Consider the following 18,251-nt stretch of genomic DNA (forward strand, 5'->3'; position numbering starts at 1 on the left):
GATTCTCGCTGGGATACGGGTCCCACACATACTGACTGTCCCTGGGGTACATTTCCACACACATTGACTCTCACTGAGTACAGTTCCACACAAACTGACTCTCACTGGGGTACAGGTCCCACACACATTGACTCTCACTGTGGTACGGGTCCCGCAAACACTGACTCTCACTGGGTTACGAGTTCTACGCACACTGACTCTCGCTGGTATACGGGTCCCACACATACTGACTGTCACTGGGGTACAGTTCCACACACATTGACTTTCACTGAGTTCAGTTCCACACACACTGACTCTCACTGGGATACGGGTCCCACACACACTGACTCACACTGTGGTATGGGTTCCACACACACTGACTCTCACTGGGGTACAGGTCCCACACAAACTGAATCTCACTGAGGTATGGGTCCCACACACACAGACTCTCACTGGGGTAAGGGTCCCACACACACAGACTCTCACTGGGGTACGGGTCCAACACACTGACTCTCACTGGGGTATGGGTCCCACACACTGACTCTCACTGGGGTACGTGTCCAACACACTGACTCTCACTGGGGTACGTGTCCCACACACTGAGTCTCACTGTGTTTCGGGTCCCACACACACTGATTCTCACTGGGGTACGGGTCCCACACACTCTGACTCTCACTGGGGTACAGGTCCCACACACACTGACTCTCACTGGGGTACGGGTCCCATACACACTAACTCTCACTGGGGTATCGCTCCAAGACACACTGACTCTCACTGGGGTACGGGTCCCACACACATTGACTCTCCATGCGGTACGGGTCCCGCAAACACTGATTCTCACTGGGTTACGAGTTCTACGCACACTGACTCTCACTGGGGTACGGGTTCCACACACACTGACCCTCACTGGGGTACAGGTCCCACACACTCTGACTCTCGCTGGTGTATGGGTCCCAGACACAATGACTCTTACTGGGGTATGGGTCCAAGACAAACTGACTCTCACTGGGGTACAGGTCCCACACACTCTGACTCTCGCTGGGATACGGGTCCCACACATGCTGACTGTCACTGGGGTACAGTTCCACACACATTGACTCTCACTGAGTACAGTTCCACACACACTGACTCTCACTGGGATACGGGTCCCACACACACTGACACACACTGTGCTATGGGTTCCACACACACTGACTCTCACTGGGGTACAGGTCCCACACACTCTGACTCTCACAGGGGTATGGGTCCCAGACACAATGACTCTCACTGGGGTATGGGTTCCAGACACACTGACTTTCACTGGGATACAGTTTCCACACACACTGACTCTCACGGGGATAGGGGTCCCACACAGACTGATTCTCACTGGGGTACGGGTCCCACACACACTGACTCTCACTGGGGTACAGGTCCCACACCCACTGACTCTCACTGGGGTATGGGTCCCACACACTGACTCTCACTGGGGTATGGGTCGCAGACACAATGACTCTTACTGAGGTATGGGTCCCAGACACACTGACTTTCACTGGGATACAGTTTCCACACACACTGACTCTCACTGGGGTACTGGTCCCACACACACTGACTCTCACTGGGTTACGAGTTCTACGCACACTGACTCTCACTGGGGTATGGGTTCCACACACACTGACTCTCACTGGGGTACAGGTCCCACACACTCTGACTCTCGCTGGGATACGGGTCCCACACATACTGACTGTCACTGGGGTACAGTTCCACACACATTGACTCTCACTGAGTACAGTTCCACACACACTGACTCTCACTGGGATACGGGTCCCACACACACTGACTCACACTGTGGCATGGGTTCCACACACACTGACTCTCACTGGGGTACAGGTCCCACACACTCTGACTCTCGCTGGGATACGGGTCCCACACATGCTGACTGTCACTGGGGTACAGTTCCACACACATTGACTCTGACTGAGTACAGTTCCACACACACTGACTCTCACTGGGATACGGGTCCCACACACACTGACACACACTGTGCTATGGGTTCCACACACACTGACTCTCACTGGGGTACAGGTCCCACACACTCTGACTCTCACAGGGGTATGGGTCCCAGACACAATGACTCTCACTGGGGTATGGGTTCCAGACACACTGACTTTCACTGGGATACAGTTTCCACACACACTGACTCTCACTGGGATACGGGTCCCACACAGACTGACTCTCACTGGGGTACGGGTCACACACACAATGGCACTCACTGGGGTATGTGTCCCACAAACTGACTCTCACTGGGGTACGGGTCCCACACACATTGACTCTCACTGTGGTACGGGTCCCGCAAACACTGACTCTCACTGGGTTACGAGTTCTACGCACACTGACGCTCGCTGGGGTATAGTTCCACACACACTGAGTCTCACTGGGGAACAGTTCCACACAAACTGACTCTCATTCGGGTACAGATTCCACACACACTGACTCTCACTGAGGTACGGGTCCCACACACACTGACTCTCACTGCGGTATGGGTCCCACACACACTGACTCTCACTGGGGTATGGGTCCCAGACACAATGACTCTTACTGGGGTATGGGTCCCAGGCACACTGACTTTCACTGGGATACAGTTTCCACACACACTGACTCTCACTGGGGTACGGGTCCCACACACTCTGACTCTCACTGGGATACGGGTCCAACATACTGACTCTCACTGGGGTATAGTTCCACACACATACCGACTCTTACTGGGGTACAGTTCCACACAAACTGACTCTCATTGGGGTACAGATTCCACACACACTGACTCTCAATGGGGTACGGGTCCCACACACACTGACTCTCACTGGGGTACGGGTCCAACATACTGACTCTCACTGGGGTATGTGTCCCACACACTGACTCTCACTGGGTTACGTGTCCCACACACTGATTCCTACTGGGGTATGGGTCCCACTCACACAGACCCTCACTGGGGTACTGGTCCTACACACACAGACTCTCACTGGTGTACGGGACCAACACACTGACTCTCACTGGGATATGGGTCCCACACAGATTGACTCTCACTGGGGTATGGGTCCCACACACGGACTCTCACTGGGGTACGTCTCCCACACACTGACTCTCACTGTGGTACGGGTCCCACACACACTGATTCTCACTGGGGTACGGGTCCCACTCACACTGACTCTCACTGGTGTACAGGTCCCACACACACTGACTCTCACTGGGGCACGGGTCCCATCACACTGACTCCCTCTGGGTTACGGGTCCCACTCACACTGACTCTCACTGGGGTACGTGTTCCGCACACACTGACTCTCAATGGGTTACGGGTCAAACAAACACAGACTCTCACTGGGATACGGATTTAACACACACTGACTCTCACTGGGGTACAGGTCCCACAAAAAGTGACTCTCACTGGGGTATGGGTCCCATACACACTGACTCTCAATGGGGCACGGGTCCCATCACACTGACTTCCTCTGGGTTACGGGTCCCACACACACTGACTCTCACTGGGGTACAGGTCCCACACACACTGACTCTCAATGGGGCACGGGTCCCATCACACTGACTCTCTCTGGGTTACGGATCCCACACACACTGACTCTCACTGGGGTACAGGTCCCACACACACTGACTCTCAATGGGGCACGGGTCCCACCACACTGACTCTCTCTGGGTTACGGGTCCCACACACACTGACTCTCACTGGGCTACGTTTTCCGCACACACTGACTTTCACTGGGGTACGGGTCCCACACACACTGACTCTCAATGGGGTACGGATTCCACAAACACTGACACGTTGATGTACGAGTTCCACACACGCTGACTTTCATTAGGGTACGGGCTCCAGACACACTGACTCTCACTGGGGGTCGTGTCCCACGCACACTGACTCTCACTGGGGTACGGGTCCCACACACACTGACTCTCACTGGGGTTTGGGTACCAGACACAATGACTGTCACTGGGGTATGTGTCCCACACACTGACTCTCACTGGGGTATGGGTCCCAGACACAATGACTGTCACTGGGGTATGTGTCCCACACACTGACTCTCACTGGGGTATGGGTCCCAGACATAATGACTGTCACTGGTGTATGTGTCCCACACACTGACTCTCACTGGGGTATGGGTCCCACACACATTGACTCTCACTGGGGTACGGGTCCCACACACATTGACTGTCACTGTGGTACGGCTCCCGCAAACACTGACTCTCACTGGGTTACGAGTTCTACGCACACTGACTCTCACTGGGGTATAGTTCCACACACACTGACTCTCACTGGGGTTCAGGTCCCACACACTCTGACTCTTACTGGGATACGGGTCCCACACAAACTGACTCTGACTGGGGTATAGTTCCACACACAAACCGACTCTCACTGGGGTACAGTTCCACACAAACTGACTCTCATTGGGTTACAGATTCCACACACACTGACTCTCACTGGGGTACGGGTCCCACACACACTGAATCTCGCTGGGGTATGGGTCCCACACACACTGACTCTCACTGGGGTACAGGTCCCAAACACTGACTCTCAACGGGGTACAGGTCCCACAAACACTGTCTCACGCTGGGATATGGATTTAACACACACTGACTCTCACTGGGTTACAGGTCCCACAAAAACTGACTCTCACTGGGGTATGGGTCCCACACACACTGACTCTCACTGGGGTATGGCTCCTAGACACACTGACTCTCACTGGGGTACGGGTCTCACACACATTGACACTCACTGTGGTACGGGTCCCGCACAAACTGACTCTCACTGGGATACGAGTTCTACGCACACTGACTCTCACTGTGGTTAGGGTCACACACCCACTGACTCTCACTGGGGTATGGTTCCGAGACACAATGACTCTCACTGGGGTATGGCTCCCAGACACACTGACTCTCACTGGGGTACATTTCCGACACACTGACTCTCACTGGGGTACGGGTCCCACACACACTGACTCTCACTGGGGTATGAGTCCCACACACACAGACTCTCACTGGGGTACGGGTCCCACACACACTGACTCTCACTGGGGTACGGGTCCCACACACAGACTCTCACTGGGGTATGGGTCCCACACACACTGACTCTCACTGGGGTATAGTTCCACACACATACCGAATCTCACTGGGGTACAGTTCCACACCAAGTGACTCTCATTGGGGTACAGATTCCACACACACTGACTCTCACTGGGGTACGGGTCCCACACACACTGACTCTCACTGGGGTACGGGTCCCACACACACTGACTCTCACTGGGGTACAGGTCCCACACACACAGACTCTCACTGGGGTACGGGTCCAACATACTCACTCTCACTGGGGTATGGGTCCCACACACTGACTCTCACTGGGTTACATTTCCCACACACTGACTCTCACTGGGGTAGGTGTCCCACACACTGACTCTCACTGTGGTACGGGTCCCACACACACTAATTCTCACTGGGGTACGGGTCCCACACACACTGACTCTCACTGGGGTACAGGTCCCACACACACTGACTCTCACTGGGGTACGGGTCCCACACACTGACTATCACTGGGGTACATGTCCAACACACTGACTCTCACTGGAGTACATGTCCCACACACTGACTCTCACTTGGGCACGGGTCCCAAACACACTCACTCTCACTGGGATACGGATCCCATACACCCTGACTCTCACTGGGGTACGGGTCCCACAAAAACTGACTCTGACTGTGATAGGGATTTAGCACACACTGACTCTCACTGGGGTACAGGTCGCACAACAACTGACTCTCACTGGGGTATGGGTCCCACACACACTGACTCTCACTGGGGTATCGTTCCACACAACTTAACTCTCAATGGGGTATGGGTCCCACACACACTAACTCTCTCTGGGATACGAGTTCTACACACACTGACTCTCACTGGGGTTTAGTCCAAAACAAACTGATTCTCACTGGGGTATGGGTCCCACATACACTGACTTTCACTGGGGTATGGGTCCCAGACACAATGACTCTCACTGGTGTATGGGTTCCAGACACACTGACTTTCACTGGGATACAGTTTCCACACACACTGACTCTCACTGGGGTACGGGTCCCACACACACTGACTCTCACTGGGGTATGGCTCCTAGACACACTGACTCTCACTGGGGTACGGGTCCCACACACACTGACTCTCACTGGGGTACGTGTCCCACACACTGACTCTCACTGGGGCATGTGTCCCACACACTGACTCTCACTGGGGTACGTGTCCCACACACATTGACTCTCACTGTGGTACGGGTCCCGCAAACACTGACTCTCACTGGGGTATAGTTCCACACACACTGACTCTCACTGGGGTATGGGTCCCACACACACTGACTCTCACTGGGGTATGGGTCCCAGGCACAATGACACTCACTGGGGTATGGGTCCCAGACACACTGACTTTCACTGGGATACAGTTTCCACACACACTGACTCTCACTGGGGTACAGGTCCCACACACTCTGACTCTCACTGGGATACGGGTCCCACACAAAATGACTCTCACTGGGGTATAGTTCCACACACACTGACTCTCAATGGGGCACGGGTCCCATCACTGACTCTCTCTGGGTTACGGGTCCCACACACACTGACTCTCACTGGGGTACAGGTCCCACACACACTGACTCTCAATGGGGCACGGGTCCCATCACACTGACTCTCTCTGGTTACGGGTCCCACACACACTGACTCTCACTGGGGTACAGGTCCCACACACACTGACTCTCACTGGGGTACGGGTCCCACACACACTGACTCTCACTGGGGTACAGGTCCCACACACACTGACACTTCGGTGTACGAGCTTCACACATGCTGACTCTCATTAGGGTACGGGCTCCTGACACACTGACTCTCACTGGGGTATGGGTCCCACACACACTGACTCTCACTGGGTTACAGGTCCCACACACACTGACTCTCCTGGGGTATGTGTCCGACACACTGACTCTCACTGGGGTATGTGTCCCACACACTGACTCTCACTGGGGTATGGGTCCCACACACATTGACTCTCACTGGGGTACGGGTCCCACACACATTGACTCTCACTGTGGTACGGGTCCCGCAAAAACTGACTCTCACTGGGTTACGAGTTCTACGCACACTGACTCTCACTGGGGTATAGTTCCACACACACTGACTCTCACTGATGTATGGGTCCCACACACACTGACTCTCACTGGGGTATGGGTCCCAGACACAATGACTCTCACTGGGGTATGGGTCCCAGACACACTGACTTTCACTGGGATACAGTTTCCACACACACTGACTCTCACTGGGGTGCAGGTCCCACACAATCTTACTCTCACTGGGATACGGGTCCCACACAAACTGACTCTCACTGGGGTATAGTTCCACACACAAACCGACTCTCACTGGGGGACAGTTCAACACAAACTGACTCTCATTGGGTTACAGATTCCACACACACTGACTCTCACTGGGGTACGGGTCCCACACACACTGACTCTCAATGGGCTACGGGTCCCACACACACTGACTCTCACTGGGGTACAGGTCCCCTACACACTAACTCTCCCTGGGGTACGGGTCCCACATACTGACTCTCACTGGGGTATGGGTCCCACACACACTGACTCTCACTGGGGTATGGGTCCCACACTCACAGACTCTCACTGGGGTATGGGTCCAACATACACAGACTTTCACTGGGGTACGGGTCCAACACACTGACTCTCACTGGGGTATGGGTCCCAAACACTGACTCTCGCTGGGTTACGTGTTCCACACACTGACTCTCACTGGGGTATGGGTCCCAAACACTGACTCTCGCTGGGGTACGTGTCCCACACATTGACTCTCACTGGGGTATGTGTCTCACACACTGTCTCTCACTGACGTACGTTTCCCACACACTGACTCTCACTGGGGTACGGGTCCCACACACACTGACTCTCACTGAGGTAAAGGTCCCACATACACTGACTCTCACTGGGGTATTTGTCCCACACACTGACTCTCACTGGGGTACGTGTCCCACACACTGACTCTCACTGGGGTACGGGTCACACACACAATGGCTCTCACTGGGGTATGTGTCCCACAAACTGACTCTCACTGGGGTACGGGTCCCACACACATTGACTCTCACTGTGGTACGGGACCCGCAAACACTGACTCTCACTGGGTTACGAGTTCTACGCACACTGACGCTCGCTGGGGTATAGTTCCACACACACTGAGTCTCACTGGGGTACAGTTCCACACAAACTGACTCTCATTGGGGTACAGATTCCACACACACTGACTCTCACTGGGGTAAGGGTCCCACACACACTGACTCTCACTGCGGTATGGGTCCCACACACACTGACTCTCACTGGGGTATGGGTCCCAGACACAATGACTCTTACTGGGGAATGGGTCCCACACACACTGACTCTCACAGGGGTATGGGTCCCAGACAAAATGACTCTCACTGGGGTAAGGGTTCCAGACACACTGACTTTCACTGGGATAAAGTTTCCACACACACTGACTCTCACTGGGGTACTGGTCCCACACACACTGACTCTCACTGGGGTATGGCTCCTAGACACACTGACTCTCACTGGGGTACGGGTCCCACACACATTGACTCTCACTGTGGTACGGGACCCGCAAACACTGACTCTCACTGGGTTACGAGTTCTACGCACACTGACGCTCGCTGGGGTATAGTTCCACACACACTGAGTCTCACTGGGGTACAGTTCCACACAAACTGACTCTCATTGGGGTACAGATTCCACACACACTGACTCTCACTGGGGTACGGGTCCCACACACACTGACTCTCACTGCGGTATGGGTCCCACACACACTGACTCTCACTGGGGTATGGGTCCCAGACACAATGACTCTTACTGGGGAATGGGTCCCACACACACTGACTCTCACAGGGGTATGGGTCCCAGACAAAATGACTCTCACTGGGGTAAGGGTTCCAGACACACTGACTTTCACTGGGATAAAGTTTCCACACACACTGACTCTCACTGGGGTACTGGTCCCACACACACTGACTCTCACTGGGGTATGGCTCCTAGACACACTGACTCTCACTGGGGTACGGGTCCCACACACATTGACTCTCACTGTGGTACGGGTCCCGCAAACACTGACTCTCACTGGGTTACGAGTTCTACGCGCACTGACTCTCACTGGGGTATAGTTCCACACACACTGACTCTCACTGGGGTACGGGTCCCACACACACTGACTCTCACTGGGGTACAGGTCCCACACACACTGACACTTCGGTGTACGAGTTTCACACACGCTGACTCTCATTAGGGTACGGGCTCCTGACACACTGACTCTCACTGGGGTATGGGTCCCACACACACTGACTCTCACTGGGTTACAGGTCCCACACACACTGACTCTCCTGGGGTATGTGTCCGACACACTGACTCTCACTGGGGTATGTGTCCCACACACTGACTCTCACTGGGGTATGGGTCCCACACACATTGACTCTCACTGGGGTACGGGTCCCACACACATTGACTCTCACTGTGGTACGGGTCCCGCAAAAACTGACTCTCACTGGGTTACGAGTTCTACGCACACTGACTCTCACTGGGATATAGTTCCACACACACTGACTCTCACTGATGTATGGGTCCCACACACACTGACTCTCACTGGGGTATGGGTCCCAGACACAATGACTCTCACTGGGGTATGGGTCCCAGACACACTGACTTTCACTGGGATACAGTTTCCACACACACTGACTCTCACTGGGGTGCAGGTCCCACACAATCTTACTCTCACTGGGATACGGGTCCCACACAAACTGACTCTCACTGGGGTATTTGTCCCACACACTGACTCTCACTGGGGTACGTGTCCCACACACTGACTCTCACTGGGATACGGGTCCCACCCAAACTGACTCTCACTGGGGTATAGTTCCACACAAACTGACTCTCATTGGGGTACAGATTCCACACACACTGACTCTCACTGGGGTACGGGTCCCACACACACTGACTCTCACTGGGGTACGGGTCCCACACACACTGACTCTCACTGGGGTACGGGTCCAACATACTCACTCTCTCTGGGGTATGGGTCCCACACACTGACTCTCACTGCGTTACGTTTCCCACACACTGACTCTCACTGGGGTAGGTGTCCCACACACTGACTCTCACTGTGGTACGGGTCCCACACACACTAATTCTCACTGGGGTACGGGTCCCACACACACTGACTCTCACTGGGGTACAGGTCCCACACACACTGACTCTCACTGGGGTACGGGTCCCACACACTGACTCTCACTGGGGTATGGGTCCCACACACACTGACTCTCAATGGGACACGGGTCCCATCACACTGACTCTCACTGGGGTACAGATCCCACACGTACTGACTGTCACTGCGGTACAGTTCCACACACACTGACTCTCACTGGGATACGGGTCCCACACATACTGACTGTCACTGGGGTACATTTCCACACACATTGACTCTTACTGAGTACAGTTCCACACGCACTGACTCTCACTGGGGTACAGGTCCCACACACACTGACTCTCACTGGGGTACGGGTCCCACACACACTGATTCTCACTGGGGTATGGCTCCTAGACACACTGACTCTCACTGGGGTATGGGTCCCACACACATTGACTCTCATTGTGGTACGGGTCCAGCACACACTGACTCTCACTGGGATACGAGTTCTACGCACACTGACTCTCACTGGGGTATAGTTCCACGCAAACTGACTCTCACTGGGGTATGGGTCCCACACACACTGACTTTCACTGGGGTATGGGTCCCAGACACAATGACTCTCACTGGGGTATGGGTCCCAGACACACTGACTTTCACTGGGATGCAGTTTCCACACACACTGACTCTCACTGGGGTACAGGTCCCACACACTCTGACTCTCACTGGGATACGGGTCCCACACAAACTGACTCTCACTGGGGTATAGTTCCTCACACAAACTGACTCTCACTGGGGTATAGTTCCACACACACACTGACTCTCACTAGGGTACAGTTCCACGCACACTAACTCTCAATCGGGTACGGGTTCCACAAACACTGACACTTTGGTGTACGAGTTCCACACACACTGACTTTCATTAGGTTACGGGATCTACACACACTTACTCTCACTGGGGTACGGGTTCCACACATACTCACATTCACCTGGGTACAGTTCCACACACACTGACTCTCATTGGGGTACAGATTCCACACACACTGACTCTCACTGGGGTAGGGGTCCCACACACACTGACTCTCACTGGGGTACGGGTCCCACACACTGACTTTCACTGGGGTATGGGTCCCACACAGACTGACTCTCACTGGGGTATGGGCCCCACACTCACAGACTCTCACTGGGGTACGGGTCCAACATAAACAGACTCTCACTGGGGTACGGGTCCAACACACTGACTCTCACTGGGGTATGGGTCCCACACACTGACTCTCGCCTGGGTACGTGTCCCACACACTGACTCTCACTGGGGTATGGGTCCCACACACTGACTCTCGCTGGGGTACGTGTCCCACACACTGACTCTCACTGGGGTACGGGTCCCACACACTGCCTCTCACTGAGGTAGGTGTCCCACACAGTGACTTTCACTGGGGTATGTGTCCCACACACTGTCTCTCACTGAGGTATGTGTCCCACACACTGACTCCCACTGGGGCACGGGTCCCACACACACTGACTCTCAATGGGGTACGGATTCCACAAACACTGACACTTTGGTGTACGAGTTCCACACACGCTGACTCTCATTAGGATATGGGCTCCAGACACACTGACTCTCACTGGGGTTCGGGTCCCACACACACTGACTCTCACTGGGGTACGGGTCCCACACACACTGACTCTCACTGGGGTACAGGTCCCACACACACTGACTCTCACTGGGGTATGTGTCCCACACACTGACTCTCACTGGGGTATGTGTCCCACACACTGACTCTCAGCGGGGTACGTGTCCCACACACTGACTCTCACTGGGTTACGGGTCCCACACACACTGACTCACAATGGTGTACGGATTCCACAAACACTGACACTTTGGTGTACGAGTTCCACACACGCTGACTCTCATTAGGGTACGGGCTCCAGACACACTGATTCTCACTGGGGTTCGGGTCCCACCCACACAGACTCTCACTGGGGTACGGGTCCCACACACACTGACTCTCACTGGGGTATGTGTCCCACACACTGACTCTCACTGGGGCATGTGTCCCACACACTGACTCTCACTGGGGTACGTGTCCCACACACATTGACTCTCACTGTGGTACGTGTCCCGCAAACACTGACTCTCACTGGGTTACGAGTTCTACGCACACTGACTCTCACTGGGGTATGGGTCCCAGACTCACTGACTTTCACTGGGATACAGTTTCCACACACACTGACTCTCACTGGGGTACGGGTCCCACACACTCTGACTCTCACTGGGATACGGGTCCAACATACTGACTCTCACTGGGGTATAGTTCCACACACATACCGACTCTTACTGGGGTACAGTTCCACACAAACTGACTCTCATTGGGGTACAGATTCCACACACACTGACTCTCAATGGGGTACGGGTCCCACACACACTGACTCTCACTGGGGTACGGGTCCAACATACTGACTCTCACTGGGGTATGTGTCCCACACACTGACTCTCACTGGGTTACGTGTCCCACACACTGATTCCTACTGGGGTATGGGTCCCACTCACACAGACCTTCACTGGGGTACTGGTCCTACACACACAGACTCTCACTGGGGTACGGGACCAACACACTGACTCTCACTGGGATATGGGTCCCACACACATTGACTCTCACTGGGGTATGGGTCCCACACACGGACTCTCACTGGGGTACGTCTCCCACACACTGACTCTCACTGTGGTACGGGTCCCACACACACTGATTCTCACTGGGGTACGGGTCCCACTCACACTGACTCTCACTGGTGTACAGGTCCCACACACACTGACTCTCACTGGGGCACGGGTCCCATCACACTGACTCCCTCTGGGTTACGGGTCCCACTCACACTGACTCTCACTGGGGTACGTGTTCCGCACACACTGACTCTCAATGGGTTACGGGTCAAACAAACACAGACTCTCACTGGGATACGGATTTAACACACACTGACTCTCACTGGGGTACAGGTCCCACAAAAAGTGACTCTCACTGGGGTATGGGTCCCATACACACTGACTCTCAATGGGGCACGGGTCCCATCACACTGACTTCCTCTGGGTTACGGGTCCCACACACACTGACTCTCACTGGGGTACAGGTCCCACACACACTGACTCTCAATGGGGCACGGGTCCCATCACACTGACTCTCTCTGGGTTACGGATCCCACACACACTGACTCTCACTGGGGTACAGGTCCCACACACACTGACTCTCAATGGGGCACGGGTCCCACCACACTGACTCTCTCTGGGTTACGGGTCCCACACACACTGACTCTCACTGGGCTACGTTTTCCGCACACACTGACTTTCACTGGGGTACGGGTCCCACACACACTGACTCTCAATGGGGTACGGATTCCACAAACACTGACACGTTGATGTACGAGTTCCACACACGCTGACTTTCATTAGGGTACGGGCTCCAGACACACTGACTCTCACTGGGGGTCGTGTCCCACGCACACTGACTCTCACTGGGGTACGGGTCCCACACACACTGACTCTCACTGGGGTTTGGGTACCAGACACAATGACTGTCACTGGGGTATGTGTCCCACACACTGACTCTCACTGGGGTATGGGTCCCAGACACAATGACTGTCACTGGGGTATGTGTCCCACACACTGACTCTCACTGGGGTATGGGTCCCAGACATAATGACTGTCACTGGTGTATGTGTCCCACACACTGACTCTCACTGGGGTATGGGTCCCACACACATTGACTCTCACTGGGGTACGGGTCCCACACACATTGACTGTCACTGTGGTACGGCTCCCGCAAACACTGACTCTCACTGGGTTACGAGTTCTACGCACACTGACTCTCACTGGGGTATAGTTCCACACACACTGACTCTCACTGGGGTTCAGGTCCCACACACTCTGACTCTTACTGGGATACGGGTCCCACACAAACTGACTCTGACTGGGGTATAGTTCCACACACAAACCGACTCTCACTGGGGTACAGTTCCACACAAACTGACTCTCATTGGGTTACAGATTCCACACACACTGACTCTCACTGGGGTACGGGTCCCACACACACTGAATCTCGCTGGGGTATGGGTCCCACACACACTGACTCTCACTGGGGTACAGGTCCCAAACACTGACTCTCAACGGGGTACAGGTCCCACAAACACTGTCTCACGCTGGGATATGGATTTAACACACACTGACTCTCACTGGGTTACAGGTCCCACAAAAACTGACTCTCACTGGGGTATGGGTCCCACACACACTGACTCTCACTGGGGTATGGCTCCTAGACACACTGACTCTCACTGGGGTACGGGTCTCACACACATTGACACTCACTGTGGTACGGGTCCCGCACAAACTGACTCTCACTGGGATACGAGTTCTACGCACACTGACTCTCACTGTGGTTAGGGTCACACACCCACTGACTCTCACTGGGGTATGGTTCCGAGACACAATGACTCTCACTGGGGTATGGCTCCCAGACACACTGACTCTCACTGGGGTACATTTCCGACACACTGACTCTCACTGGGGTACGGGTCCCACACACACTGACTCTCACTGGGGTATGAGTCCCACACACACAGACTCTCACTGGGGTACGGGTCCCACACACACTGACTCTCACTGGGGTACGGGTCCCACACACAGACTCTCACTGGGGTATGGGTCCCACACACACTGACTCTCACTGGGGTATAGTTCCACACACATACCGAATCTCACTGGGGTACAGTTCCACACCAAGTGACTCTCATTGGGGTACAGATTCCACACACACTGACTCTCACTGGGGTACGGGTCCCACACACACTGACTCTCACTGGGGTACGGGTCCCACACACACTGACTCTCACTGGGGTACAGGTCCCACACACACAGACTCTCACTGGGGTACGGGTCCAACATACTCACTCTCACTGGGGTATGGGTCCCACACACTGACTCTCACTGGGTTACATTTCCCACACACTGACTCTCACTGGGGTAGGTGTCCCACACACTGACTCTCACTGTGGTACGGGTCCCACACACACTAATTCTCACTGGGGTACGGGTCCCACACACACTGACTCTCACTGGGGTACAGGTCCCACACACACTGACTCTCACTGGGGTACGGGTCCCACACACTGACTATCACTGGGGTACATGTCCAACACACTGACTCTCACTGGAGTACATGTCCCACACACTGACTCTCACTTGGGCACGGGTCCCAAACACACTCACTCTCACTGGGATACGGATCCCATACACCCTGACTCTCACTGGGGTACGGGTCCCACAAAAACTGACTCTGACTGTGATAGGGATTTAGCACACACTGACTCTCACTGGGGTACAGGTCGCACAACAACTGACTCTCACTGGGGTATGGGTCCCACACACACTGACTCTCACTGGGGTATCGTTCCACACAACTTAACTCTCAATGGGGTATGGGTCCCACACACACTAACTCTCTCTGGGATACGAGTTCTACACACACTGACTCTCACTGGGGTTTAGTCCAAAACAAACTGATTCTCACTGGGGTATGGGTCCCACATACACTGACTTTCACTGGGGTATGGGTCCCAGACACAATGACTCTCACTGGTGTATGGGTTCCAGACACACTGACTTTCACTGGGATACAGTTTCCACACACACTGACTCTCACTGGGGTACGGGTCCCACACACACTGACTCTCACTGGGGTATGGCTCCTAGACACACTGACTCTCACTGGGGTACGGGTCCCACACACACTGACTCTCACTGGGGTACGTGTCCCACACACTGACTCTCACTGGGGCATGTGTCCCACACACTGACTCTCACTGGGGTACGTGTCCCACACACATTGACTCTCACTGTGGTACGGGTCCCGCAAACACTGACTCTCACTGGGGTATAGTTCCACACACACTGACTCTCACTGGGGTATGGGTCCCACACACACTGACTCTCACTGGGGTATGGGTCCCAGGCACAATGACACTCACTGGGGTATGGGTCCCAGACACACTGACTTTCACTGGGATACAGTTTCCACACACACTGACTCTCACTGGGGTACAGGTCCCACACACTCTGACTCTCACTGGGATACGGGTCCCACACAAAATGACTCTCACTGGGGTATAGTTCCACACACACTGACTCTCAATGGGGCACGGGTCCCATCACTGACTCTCTCTGGGTTACGGGTCCCACACACACTGACTCTCACTGGGGTACAGGTCCCACACACACTGACTCTCAATGGGGCACGGGTCCCATCACACTGACTCTCTCTGGTTACGGGTCCCACACACACTGACTCTCACTGGGGTACAGGTCCCACACACACTGACTCTCACTGGGGTACGGGTCCCACACACACTGACTCTCACTGGGGTACAGGTCCCACACACACTGACACTTCGGTGTACGAGCTTCACACATGCTGACTCTCATTAGGGTACGGGCTCCTGACACACTGACTCTCACTGGGGTATGGGTCCCACACACACTGACTCTCACTGGGTTACAGGTCCCACACACACTGACTCTCCTGGGGTATGTGTCCGACACACTGACTCTCACTGGGGTATGTGTCCCACACACTGACTCTCACTGGGGTATGGGTCCCACACACATTGACTCTCACTGGGGTACGGGTCCCACACACATTGACTCTCACTGTGGTACGGGTCCCGCAAAAACTGACTCTCACTGGGTTACGAGTTCTACGCACACTGACTCTCACTGGGGTATAGTTCCACACACACTGACTCTCACTGATGTATGGGTCCCACACACACTGACTCTCACTGGGGTATGGGTCCCAGACACAATGACTCTCACTGGGGTATGGGTCCCAGACACACTGACTTTCACTGGGATACAGTTTCCACACACACTGACTCTCACTGGGGTGCAGGTCCCACACAATCTTACTCTCACTGGGATACGGGTCCCACACAAACTGACTCTCACTGGGGTATAGTTCCACACACAAACCGACTCTCACTGGGGGACAGTTCAACACAAACTGACTCTCATTGGGTTACAGATTCCACACACACTGACTCTCACTGGGGTACGGGTCCCACACACACTGACTCTCAATGGGCTACGGGTCCCACACACACTGACTCTCACTGGGGTACAGGTCCCCTACACACTAACTCTCCCTGGGGTACGGGTCCCACATACTGACTCTCACTGGGGTATGGGTCCCACACACACTGACTCTCACTGGGGTATGGGTCCCACACTCACAGACTCTCACTGGGGTATGGGTCCAACATACACAGACTTTCACTGGGGTACGGGTCCAACACACTGACTCTCACTGGGGTATGGGTCCCAAACACTGACTCTCGCTGGGTTACGTGTTCCACACACTGACTCTCACTGGGGTATGGGTCCCAAACACTGACTCTCGCTGGGGTACGTGTCCCACACATTGACTCTCACTGGGGTATGTGTCTCACACACTGTCTCTCACTGACGTACGTTTCCCACACACTGACTCTCACTGGGGTACGGGTCCCACACACACTGACTCTCACTGAGGTAAAGGTCCCACATACACTGACTCTCACTGGGGTATTTGTCCCACACACTGACTCTCACTGGGGTACGTGTCCCACACACTGACTCTCACTGGGGTACGGGTCACACACACAATGGCTCTCACTGGGGTATGTGTCCCACAAACTGACTCTCACTGGGGTACGGGTCCCACACACATTGACTCTCACTGTGGTACGGGACCCGCAAACACTGACTCTCACTGGGTTACGAGTTCTACGCACACTGACGCTCGCTGGGGTATAGTTCCACACACACTGAGTCTCACTGGGGTACAGTTCCACACAAACTGACTCTCATTGGGGTACAGATTCCACACACACTGACTCTCACTGGGGTAAGGGTCCCACACACACTGACTCTCACTGCGGTATGGGTCCCACACACACTGACTCTCACTGGGGTATGGGTCCCAGACACAATGACTCTTACTGGGGAATGG

This window comes from Carcharodon carcharias, chromosome 8, assembly GCF_017639515.1.
Source record: "Carcharodon carcharias isolate sCarCar2 chromosome 8, sCarCar2.pri, whole genome shotgun sequence".
NCBI classification, from domain to species: Eukaryota; Metazoa; Chordata; class Chondrichthyes; order Lamniformes; family Lamnidae; genus Carcharodon; species Carcharodon carcharias.